The sequence below is a fragment of the Rattus norvegicus genome, chromosome 8, assembly GCF_021556685.1.
Source record: "Rattus norvegicus strain SHRSP/BbbUtx chromosome 8, alternate assembly SHRSP_T2T, whole genome shotgun sequence".
Lineage (NCBI taxonomy): Eukaryota > Metazoa > Chordata > Mammalia > Rodentia > Muridae > Rattus > Rattus norvegicus.
Genome location: NC_141541.1, coordinates 64003517 through 64015964, shown reverse-complemented (window position 1 = coordinate 64015964; position 12448 = coordinate 64003517). Strand labels below are relative to the sequence as shown.

At 36.9% G+C, this 12448-nt stretch overlaps 1 protein-coding gene across 9 annotated transcripts in view; it reads left to right on the top strand.

Annotated features, from left to right (window-relative positions):
• Window positions 1-12448, top strand: part of Scaper (S-phase cyclin A-associated protein in the ER) — a 387677-nt gene that overhangs the window by 52882 nt on the left and 322347 nt on the right.

Here is a 12448-nt window from a genome sequence, read left to right as displayed (position 1 = left end):
TGCATTCTTCTACATGCTGACCTCTAGTTGAACCAGAACCATTTGTTGAAAATGCTATCATTTTTCCACTGTATGGTTTTAGCTTCTTTGTCAAAGATCAAGTAACCATAGGTGTGTGGGTTCATTCCTGGGTCTTCAGTTCTATTCCATTGATCTCCCTGCCTGTCTCTGTACCAGTACCATGCAGTCTGTGATCCAGTTTGAGGTCAGTCAGGGATGGTGATTACTTCAGATGGTCTTTCATTGTTGAGAAGAGTTTTCACTATCCTGGGTTCTTTTATTATTCCAGGTGAATTTGCAAATTGCTCTTTCCAACTGTATGAAGAATTGAGTTGGAATTTTGATAGAGATTACTTTGATTCTGTAGATTGCTTTTGGCAAGATGGCCATTTTTCCAATATTAATCCTGCCAATCCATGAGCATGGAAGATCTTTCCATCTTCTGAGATCTTTGATTTCTTTCTTCAAAGACTTGTTCTTGTCAGACAGATCTTTCACTTGCTTGGTTAAAGTCACAGCGAAGTATTTTGTATTATTTTTGACTATTGTGAAGGGTGTCTTTTTTTCTTAGCCTGTTTATTTTTTGAGTAGAGGAAGGTTACTGATTTGTTTGAGTTAATTTTATGTCCAGCTACTTTGTTGTCGTTGTTTATCAGGCTTAGTAATTTTTTGGTGGAACTTTTGTGGTCACTTAAGTATAGTATCATATCATCTGCAAATGGTGATATTTTGCCTTCTTCCTTTCCAATTTTTATCCCTTTGACTTCCTTTCGTTGTCTGATTGCTCTGGCTAGGACTTTGAGTATTATATTGAATAAGTAGGGAGAGAGTGGGCAACCTTGTCTAGTCCCTGATTTTAGTGGGATTGCTTTAAGTTTCTCTCCATTTAGTTTGATGTTGGCTACTGGTTTGCTGTATATTGCTTTTACTATGTTTAGGTATGGGCCTTGAATTCCTGTCTTTCCAAGGCTTTTAACATGAAGGGGTGTTGAATTTTATCAAATGCTTTCTCAGCATCTAATGTCATGACCATATGTTTTTTTTCCTTGATTTTGTTTATATAGTGGATTATGTTCATGGATTTTTCTATATTGAACCATCCCAGTATCCTTGGAATGAAACCTACTTGATCATGATGGATGATTGTTTTGTGTGTTCTTGGATTTGATTTGTGAGAATATTATTTTGTATTTTTGCATTGATAGTCATAAGTGAAATTGGTCTGAAATTTTCTTTGTTGGTTTTTGTGTGGTTTAGGTATGAGCATAATTGTGGCCTTATAGAAGGAATTTGGTGGTGTTCCTTCTGTTTCTATTTTGTGGAATAGTTTGAAGAGTATTGATATTAGGTCTTCTTTGAAGGCTGATAGAACTCTTCACTAAACCCATGTGTTCCTGTGCATGCTTTTGGTTTGGAGACTTTTACTGACTGCTTCTATTTCTTTAGGAGTTATGGGATTGTTTAGATGGTTTATTTGATTCTGATTTTACTTTGGTACCTGGTATGTGTCTAGAAAATTGTCCATTTCTTCCAGTTTTGTTAAATATAGGCTTTTGTAGTGAATCCGATGATTTTTTTTTTAGTTTTCTTGATTTCTATTGTTATGTTTCCCTTTTCATTTCTGATTTTCTTTATTTGGATACTCTCTCTGTGCCCTGTGGTTAGTCTGACTAAGGGTTTATCTATCTTTTTGGTTTTCTCCAGGAACCAGCTTCTGGTTTTGTTGATTCTTCTTTTAGTTCTTTTTACTTGATTAACATGTATGGAGAAACCAAGATATTCCATGACAAAATGAAATTTACACAATATTTTTCTACAAATCCAGCCCTACAAAGGATAGAGGATGGAAAACTCCATGTGAAGGAGGGAAACTACACCCTAGAAAAAGCAAGAAAGTAATCTTCTCTCGTTAAAAGGAGATACCGACACAAACATAATTCCAACTCTAACAACACAAATAACAGAAAACAACAGTCACTATTCCTTAATATCTCTTAACATCAATGGACACAATTCCCCAATAAAAAGACATAGACTAACAGACTGCATACGTAAAGAGGACCTAGCATTTTGGTACATACAGGAAGCACACGTCCATAACAAAAAAAGTCACTAAATGCTCAGAGTAAAAGGCTGGAAAAAACATTTTCCAAGCAAATAAGTGGTTCCAAGAAACAAGCTGGAGTAGCCATTCTAGTATCAAATAAAATTGACTTTCAACCAAAATTTATCAAAAAAGATAAGGAAGCACACTTGATAATCGTCAAAGGAAAAATGTACCAAGATGAATTCTCAAGTCTGAATATCTATGCTCCAAATGCACCCACATTCTTTTTTTTTTTCCTTGAATTTTTTAAATTTACATTTCAGATGTTATTCTTCCTGTCCTTTCCTTCTTTCCTGTCCATAAATCCCCTATCTCATCCCTGTACTGACATTCTCTTATTCTTGGAGGTGGGGGGTGGGTGTCTAGTCTTGGTAGCACCAAGGGCTTCTTCTCCTATAGGGTGCACCCACATAAAAGAAACTTTACTGAGGCTCAAAGCACATATTGCACCTCACATAATAATAGTGGAAGATTTCAACACCCCATTCTTATCAATGGACAGATCATGGAAACAGAAACTAAACAAGAGAGAGAATACAGAGAAGCTAACAGAAGTTATAAATAAAAATGGTTTTAACAGGTATCTATAAATCATTTCATCCTAAAATAAAAGAATATACCTTTTTCTCAGCACCTCATTGTACTTTCTCCAAAAATGACCATGTAATTAATCAGTCATAAAACAGGCCTGCACAGATATAAGAATATTGAAATAGTCCCATGCTTCCTATCAGATCACCATGGACTAAGGCAAATCTTCAATAACAAAAATGACAGAAAGCCCATATATACATGGAAGTTGAATAATGCTCTACTCAATGATAACTTGGTCAAGGAAGAAATAAAGATAGAAATTAAAGACTTTTTAGAATTTAATGAAAATGAAGGCACAACATATCCATACTTCTGGGATACAATGAAAGTATTGCTTAGAGGAAAACTCATACCTCTGAGTGCCTCCAAAAAGAAACTGGAGAGAGCATATACTAGCAGCTTGATAGCACAAATGAAAGCTCTAGAACAAAAAGAAGCAAATATACCCAAAGGAGTAGATGGCAGAAAATAATCAAACTCAGGGCTGAAGTCACTTAAAATTGTTAATGCTCTCACATGACTTCAAAATAGAAAGCAGTTCCTGTTGGTTAGACCACTCCTCACTGTAAGAGTATAATTTAATAGTCTCATCGTTCCCTGCTTCATCTATGTTTAGACTTGCCTTTTGGAGAAAACGCTGTTCAATATTTATCTGACAGAATAATTTCTGCTTCTTCATGTATTGTACTGCAATGAAGGAAAAGTTTTCCTGAAAAAGTTTTCTTATAGTAACTTAGAAAATTTGACATATTAATATTATACATATACTTATACATATTAATATAAGCTAAGTAGTTTGAAATAGAAAAGTCTTATTTACATGGCATTTATTAGTTTTCAACATGTACTAATATTTGTTATTATACTTGGTAATGTTCACAATAGTGGTCCTTTCTGGGAGAGTTTTTTGTATGTGAAATCTGTTCTGTTTCCTGAAAAATAGATAGACTTCCTTATTTGTGACTTTGGATAAAAGTAAATAACATTATTTAACTTTAATTTTTAGATAAGCAAGTTGGCGTAGAGGTCTGAGGATGTCTCCTCTTTCACCTAAACTTACTTAGGTGAAATATTTGTTATTTGGAAGACTATTTCGGGCAAAATAAATGCCTTAAATAATAGTTGTAGGTAAGCATTGGTGAATTTGAGTTTGAGTGTGCTGAGTGGGCTTTATTTTTACAAGCATTAGGTCTTTGGTGTATTCAGTTTTTGTTACTGTAATGAAATACTTAAGGTAAGAAATGTTTATAGATAAAAAGGTGAATTTAGAATCTTTAATTCTAAAGATTTGGAATCAGTTCAATTCTGTTGTATAACCCTTTATATCACATGTCTGTGTCTCTAGTCATGGCAGCCGTGTGTGTGTGTGTGTGTGTGTGTGTGTGTGTGTGTGTGTGTGTGTGTGTGCACGCGCGCATGCGCTCTTATCTTAGAACGAGAGAGACTGGGATCCCATATCCTCTCAGGATATCCTATTTGGTTTAAAGACCTTCTACTTAGACTCATTTTTAAAGTTCAAGCACCTTTCCTACTGTCACTCTGGGGACCATTCATTATATGTTAGGGGCACACTTTAAATTGGCAACACCACTGTAGTGGGAATTTTGTATGAAAAATATCTGGGAAGATAACTTGCTGCTGAGTTTTAGAGTGGTTGGCAATTACAATAAAGTATTTCTGTATTATTACCTAGACAGTGGCAGCTTAATTTGCTCACAGAAGTGCTGGTAGTGATAAAATTATGGGAGAATGGCTTTCACTAGCAGATTTTCATTTCTTGTTTTTTTTACTCCTCAGGAGTTTGATAAATATATTTATGTGTCATTCATTCTAGGTTGTTATATTGAAAATAAAGTAGAAATATTTGAAAGAAGAGAACAGCTATGAGATAGTTTCAGAAACTAAAATTATTTACTGTCATTTTGCTTTTTGCTGACTTCCTTTTTGAACTATGGTTTTGGTAATAGCATTTCTCAAAAGAGATAGTGCAAAGCAGTGCATCCTAAAACTCATGCTTATCAGCTGGGTGATGGTGGAGCAGGCCTTTAACCCCAGAACTGGGCAGGCAGTGGCAAGTGGGTCTTTTAGAGTTGGAGGCCAGTCTGGTCTACAAATTGAATTCCAGGACAGCCAGGGCTGTCTCAAAAAACAAAAACTGAAAATACCAAAAACCCTTCATGTTAATATTGCTGAAACACCTCTCTAGAAAGTTCTCTTTTGGCACTGATTTCTTGTGATGGATCAGCACTTCATCAGCACTGACACCCGCTGTGCTTATTCCTGTAGCTGAATGGAGGGCTAAATTGATGTTCTGGACCCAAGGGCCTGTGCACCACTATTGTGTGTCTGGATGGCGTCAACCATCCTGCTTTCTGTGCCAGTAACTCAGATTAATTATGAACCAATCGAATCCGTCTCAGCCAATTGGTAAACTAATTGGTAATTTTAGCTGTATTTCTATATGTAGTTAATCTGAATGCCCGTAACATTACTTTCAGAGCCACTTTTGTTCTGTTTCATCTTGCTTGACAAAATGGCCTTCATAGCTTCAGGGAGAAAGATGTGCATCAGTGACTGTGAGGCCGCTGGGCAGCTCCTCTCGTCTGTTTGTATTCGCTCATTTGCAAGCATGACTCAGGTTACAGCTGCATGCTACCATTCTGATCATTTTGATAACATTGAGCTAAACATTCTTTAAAATATGCTGTCTAACCATCAAATGTACTTTCTCTCTGCCAACTAGTATCAGAAATATTGCTGCTATGGTCTTGTCATGTACTTTTTTTTTTTCAAGCAAAAGGGAAATCAGTTGAAAATTCCCAAAATAAATCATGCAAAATTAAATCCTTCTCTGCCCTAATGTAGATAGTTTAAGTAGAATAAATTTAATTAGACAATTTGAGTTATATTAGTGGAATTGAAAGAAGGAAGCCAACTAACTCTTTTAATTTGTCCCTTTCCTGATTGTAGAAGACTCTTTCTCATTACCAGTAATTTGGCACCAGCACTACCTTTGAAAGGAAATAAACAATACTTCTCTGTTCGGAAGTCTTGTAAAGTAGAATATACTTTTTATATCTATTCAGGGTGGTACTTTTTTCATTTGTAAATAGCTGAACAAGTTTATTAATACTGGGTCTGATTTATGAAGTGTATCTCTATGTATACTTTTAAGATATTTGCTGTGGATTCTACAAAGTTAATCTAAACTTAGCTCTGGGGAAAAAATCTTGCATTTTTAAATACTGCCTGAACTTATTGAAAAGTCTTTATAGTAAATGGAGACTGGTAATTTTAAAAAGATGTTTAAAAAACCTTTTTGTGTTCATGTATGTTTGTCTGCATGCATATTGTGCAGCATTTGCATGTCTGGTGCTGATAAAGGCCAGAAGAGGGCCTTGGATTTCTTGGAACTGGAGTTACCAATGGCTGTGAGCTGTCGTGTGGGTGTTGGTAGCTGGATTCTAGTCCTCAGAACAGTGATCACTCTGACCCAGTGAGCCAGCTCCAGTGCTTTGTGACTGAATTTCCTATAGGGAGAAGGTTGTAGGATGGGAAATGAATATAAAATACAGTTCTTTGTCTTATGCATTTAAATGACAGCTTTGACTGGTGAAACAATATTTACATATTTAGTTATACTTTATCAGTTTATTTATAGGGGACTGGGGTATTGTTAGTGACCTGTGCTTTACATTCATTTCTTACGCAAAGTAAAATTTGAGATGTAGATGCATAATGAACCTATTACAAAGATTACTTTTGTGAGGTATATAGAATATATATTGTCAAAGTAGTGTAAGTGTGGGTTATCTAAAGAAGAAAACTAGGGCCTGGGGAGATGACTGAGAAAGTAAGTGGTGTGCAAACCCAAGGACCCGAGTTAACATTGCTGGCATCCATATAGGAAGTCAGGTTTGGTAGCATGTGTTTGTAATCCCAGTGCTGGGAAGCAGAGACAAGAGGGTCTCCAGTCCCTGCTGGCCGGCCCATGTAGCCAGTTAGTGATCTCCAGGCCCAGTGAGAGATCCTGCATCAAAAAATAAGGTGGGGAGATGACGTAGTGAGTAAGACCATGTCTTAGTTACTGTTCTATTGCTGTGATGAAATACCATGACTAAGGCAACTATAACATAAGTTATTTAATTGGGAACTTGCTTATATTTTCAAAGGGTAACTCTATCCATGACTGTGATGGCAAGGAACATGGCAGCAGATAGGCAGGCGTGGTGCTGTAGCAATGGCATAGAACTTACAGGAGATCTCCACAAAGAGGAGACAGAGAGTGAGACTTGGTCTAATATGTGCTTTTGAAGCTGCAAAACCCACTCCCACCTGCACTTCCTCCAAAGCCATACCTCCTAGTCCTTCCCAAATAGTCCTCCAGCTGGGAAAGAGATTCAAATATATTAGCTAGGGGCTGGGGGCATTCTTATTCAAATCACCACACAGTGCTTTCTTTTTAAGCACTAGGGCCTGAATTTGAATCCCTAGCATCTGGGCACAGCTAGGCATAGTTCTAAACCTAGTATTGGTAGGCAGCTCCTGGAAGGTTGCTGGTTAGTTATCCTGGCTGAAACAGTGAGCTTCTAGGTTAGCAAGATACTTAATTTGTGTTTATATGTATTCATGTATTTGCATACCCACACATGCATGTGCATACATGCAGATAGACACGAAAGAAGAAACTTAAAGTGTAATAATGGTAACTATGAATGTGGTCAGAGATAGAGGGTATGTTCTTCCAAGCTAAATTGGTTTTAAAATGTTTCCTTCCTATTCAGTGAATTTAGTATTTCTCTTTGGAAGTACCAAGGGTCATTTTAACAAGTAGGACATGCAGTAGTAAGTTTTCTTGCTTTCCTTACCTCTGTCTTCTTGCTTAATCAGGAGACACTGCTAAGCTAAAGCTGAAGTTTCTTTGGTTACATCATCTTGCCTCCTGTCTCATTTGACTTTGTACCAAGCATGTAAGAAATGATGGTAACATTTTAAGCATTAACTACTTTAAAAAGATAACTGTTTTTTGAGCCAGGAGTTTCATTTTTATTTGATCGGTTCTCTCCTGTTTAAAAAGTTTTTCAGGGGTTGGGGATTTAGCTCAGTGGTAGAGTGCTTGCCTAGCAAGTGCAAGGCCCTGGGTTCGTTCCTCAGCTGGGGGGGGGTAGTTTTTTAATTGAAATACAGTTACATCACTTTCTCCCTCCTCTCCCTCCCTCCAGCCCCTCCTGTGATCCCCAGTCTTGAGTTGATAGCCCCCTTTTCTTTATCGTTGTTACTTGTGTGTGTATGTGTGTGAGTGTATATAGTTACATATGTGTGTGTATGTTTGGTGTGTGTGCATGTATATGGTTTCAGGGCTGATCACTGCATTAGACAACCAATAAAGGGGCTCATTCTGGGGAGAGGATAACTCTCCTGCAGAAGTCTTTTGTTGTCTGTAGCTCTTTGTCCAGGGGTGGTGGGACTACTACTACATTAACATGCCCATTGTTACTGCTATTGTTCCAGTTAATACATCCGTTTCTAGGAGAGACTGTTTGACAGTAGAATTCCTTTCTGCCTCCTCTTCTGCCATGTTCCTTCAGCCATAGATGCAGGAGCTATGATATAGATGTATCTTTTGCTGTAAATAAAGGCTTTTTTGATGAGGCTTATATATTGATATAGTAATAAGATTCAGAACCGTGGTTCTCAAACTGGGAGTTGTGACCCCTTTGGAGCTCTTATATCAGATATCCTGCATCTCAGATATTTATATTATAACTCATAAAGTAGCAAAATTACAGTTATGATGTAGCAATGAAGTCATTTTATTGTTAGGGGTTACCACCACAATATGAAGATCTGTATTAAAGGGTCGGAGCATTAGGAAGGTTGAGAACCATTTTTTTAGAGTATAGCACTTTTAGGCTTACAGCAAAATTTAGAACTCAAGAAGTTAGACCGCAGGGAAACAAATAACCCTATTAAAAAATGGGGTTCAGAGCTAAACAAAGAATCACAGCTGAGGAATGCCGAATGGCTGAGAAACACCTAAAGAAATGTTCAACATCTTTAGTCATAAGGGAAATGCAAATCAAAACAACCCTGAGATTTCACCTCACACCAGTGAGAATGGGTAAGATCAAAAACTCAGGGGACAACAGATGCTGGCGAGGATGTGGAGGAAGAGGAATACTCCTCCATTGTTGGTGGGATTGCAAACTGGTACAACCATTCTGGAAATCAGTCTGGAGGATCCTCAGAAAATTGGACATTGAACTGCCTGAGGATCCAGCTATACCTCTCTTGGGCATATACCCAAAAGATGCCCCAACATATAAAAAAGACACGTGCTCCACTATGTTCATTGCAGCCTTATTTATAATAGCCAGAAGCTGGAAAGAACCCAGATGCCCTTCAACAGAGGAATGGATACAGAAAATGTGGTACATCTACACAATGGAATATTACTCAGCTATCAAAAACAACGACTTTATGAAATTCGTAGGCAAATGGTTGGAACTGGAAAACATCATCCTGAGTGAGCTAACCCAGTCACAGAAAGACATACATGGTATGCATTCATTGATAAGTGGATATTAGCCCAAATGCTTGAATTACCCTAGATGCATAGAACACATGAAACTCAAGACGGATGATCAAAATGTGAATGCTTCACTCCTTCTTTAAAAGGGGAACAAGAATACCCTTGGCAGGGAAGAGAGAGGCAAAGATTAAAACAGAGACAGAAGGAACACCCATTCAGAGTCTGCCCCACATGTGGCCCATACATATACAGCCACCCAATTAGACAAGATGGATGAAGCAAAGAAGTGCAGACCGACAGGAGCCAGATATAGATCGCTCCTGAGAGACACAGCCAGAATACAGTAAATACAGAGGCGAATGCCAGCAGCAAACCACTGAACTGAGAACAGGAACCCCGCTGAAGGAATCAGAGAAAGAACTGGAAGAGCTTGAAGGGGCTCGAGACCCCATATGTACAACAATGCCAAGCAACCAGAGCTTCCAGGGACTAAGCCACTACCCAAAGACTATACATGGACTGACCCTGGACTCTGACCTCATAGGTAACAATGAATATCCTAGTAAGAGCACCAGTGGAAGGGGAAGCCCTGGGTCCTGCTAAGACTGAACCCCCAGTGAACTAGACTGGTGGGGGGAGGGTGGCAATGGGGGGAGGGTTGGGAGGGGAACACCCATAAGGAAGGGGAGGGGTTAGGGGGATGTTTGCCCGGATACCGGGAAAGGGAATAACACTCGAAATGTATATAAGAAATACTCAAGTTAATTAAAAAAAAAAAATTTAGAGGACAGTTCACAAGCGTATACTTCCTACTCTGCTAATCTATACGACACAGTAAATTATTTCTAATAATGATGTTTTTATAATAATAGACAGAACTCTTAAAAATGAAAATTAAAAAAGCAGAAACATTAAATTTTGATACATGAAACGGTTTCTTAACAGGGATAAATAACTGGTCATTTATCTACAGCTAGTGCATAAGACCCAGCTGATTTCCAAGATCACTAACCATATTTTAAAGTCCTCTATTATGAAGAGCTTCATTTGGGGTAAGGGGCATGACTCTCCTCAGACAGAATGTTTGTATTTGTTTTCTGCTCACTTATTCTTTTTGAAATTCTTCTGAGATATATACCAATAAAAGCATTTTCTACCAAATTTACTCATCTTCTATGGTATGGTTCAGTGTTGTTTTGGATACTTTTAAGTACATCTCATGCAGAAACAACACTGGTCATGGAATAGCAACAACATTGCATTGTTTCTTGCCTCTTTACACATGTGTTATATTTGAACCAGTGAGAAAGCCTCTGTTTCTTTGGGCAAGTGTAGCATCACTAATTAAATGTTCCTAGAATGTCATCAGTGGTAAGGAGTGCTTGCTGTACAGAGACACTATGCATTTTTAAACTGTTTGTTTTTGTTGTTGTTATTAACACATCACTTGGGCTATCTCTTTCCCAGAATTGTACTTATTCTCTGCCTCCTTGTTTACAAAGTCTTTTAAAAATGAGAATTGTGATTTTTCCAAGGGTTTAGATTTTAGGATTTCAACATTTGGGATTTTAATTTCTCAGGAATGTGATATTTAGGATTGTATCTTTCAGAAGTAGGATCAGTGTTAAGAATTGACATCTTAAGAATATTTATTAATTCTTCCTTGTTCACAAATATAGAATAGCTCTTCTTTTCATTCTGTTATTTTCCTCATAGGCCTTTATGATTTTATTAGATTTGTATCTATAAATATAGTTTTTGGATCTAACTATAGATGGTATTATTTATTTACATATACCTGGTTTTGTTGTGAATGCACTTAAGTTATATTCTTATGCTTTGCCTTATAATGAAATGATTATTATAGATAAGCTAATTAATAGTCATCACCTTATTTCTTTAGTGTGTGTATAGTAATAGCACCAAAATCTATTTATTTTTTAGTGTATAATGCAATACTTTTAGCAATAGTCCTTATGCTTTACAGTAGAGCCCCCACCACACACACACACCTATAGTCTACTCATTTCTGCTTCTTGTCCATGCTAACCTTAATTTTGTTTCTGTGCATTGTGCTAGTTTTCCCTACATAATACACTGCTTTCTCCTTTTCATTTAGCTTATTTTGCTTAGCATAATGTCTTTTAGGTTATTCCATGTTGGTGTGAATTTAGTGTTTTTTAGTGGTTAGAACTTGCAGTATATACTTATGAACATTTTTACTTTCATATAATATTATTCTATCTTATAGTGAGTCCTTATAATAACAATTATTTTAATTCTTCCTCATATACCACTTTGTTTTAATACATGATAGCACGTGGGAAGAGGCTGGAGAGACGGCTCAGTGATTAAGAGTACTGGCTGCTCTTCCAGAGGACCATAGTAGCTAATAAAATTGTCCTGTAATTCCAATTCAGGCATTCCAATGTCCTCTTTGGGTCTGTGTGACTGATCACACCTGTGATACACAGACATGCATGCAGGTAAAACACACATCCAACATAATAAATAAAAATATCTTTTGAAAAGAATATACAAGTATACTTAATAGAATACAATGTTGATTTTTTTATTTAAAAATCAACAACCCTGTTAACTGCTAAATCTATTTAAGAATAAGAATTTCCTTTTGCTTTTAATTCTTTGAGATATTGTATCTTTCTTTATGTTCAGCTGTGCCTTTGACTAATACTACTTTCTTTGTAAAGACGTGTTGTGTGTGTGTGTGTGTGTGTGTGTGTGTGTGTGTTTTAAAATTTCTGACAGCAGGGCTATTTAAATCAAATTTCTCATAAAGATAGAATGTATAATTAAGGCCAGTTCTCCCACTGAAGACAGTCTAGCTGAATTGTAGTAAATTTTCAGAAAGCTTTAGAGTAGTGAAAGAGTCCTATGAACTAAGCAGTTATAGGGGGCTTGACCCAGAAAATATGTAACTGTAGATGGAGAAGCTCAGGAGATCATTTCAGAATAATTTATTTGTTAAGGAAGATATTGTGATAGAAATTAGAAATAAAAATGTGAATAATAAAAATAATATGTATGGGATAGAGACAGAGTTATATGAATGGGAACTTTGTAGAATTAAAGCCCAGGGCTGGTCAGTTGGCTTAGAAGGTATTGGTTCTTGCTGCCCAAGCCTGGCAACCCAAGGTTGATTTCCTGGAACTCATGTAAAGGGGGAGGTAGAAGTTCCTCAATTCAATAACGGG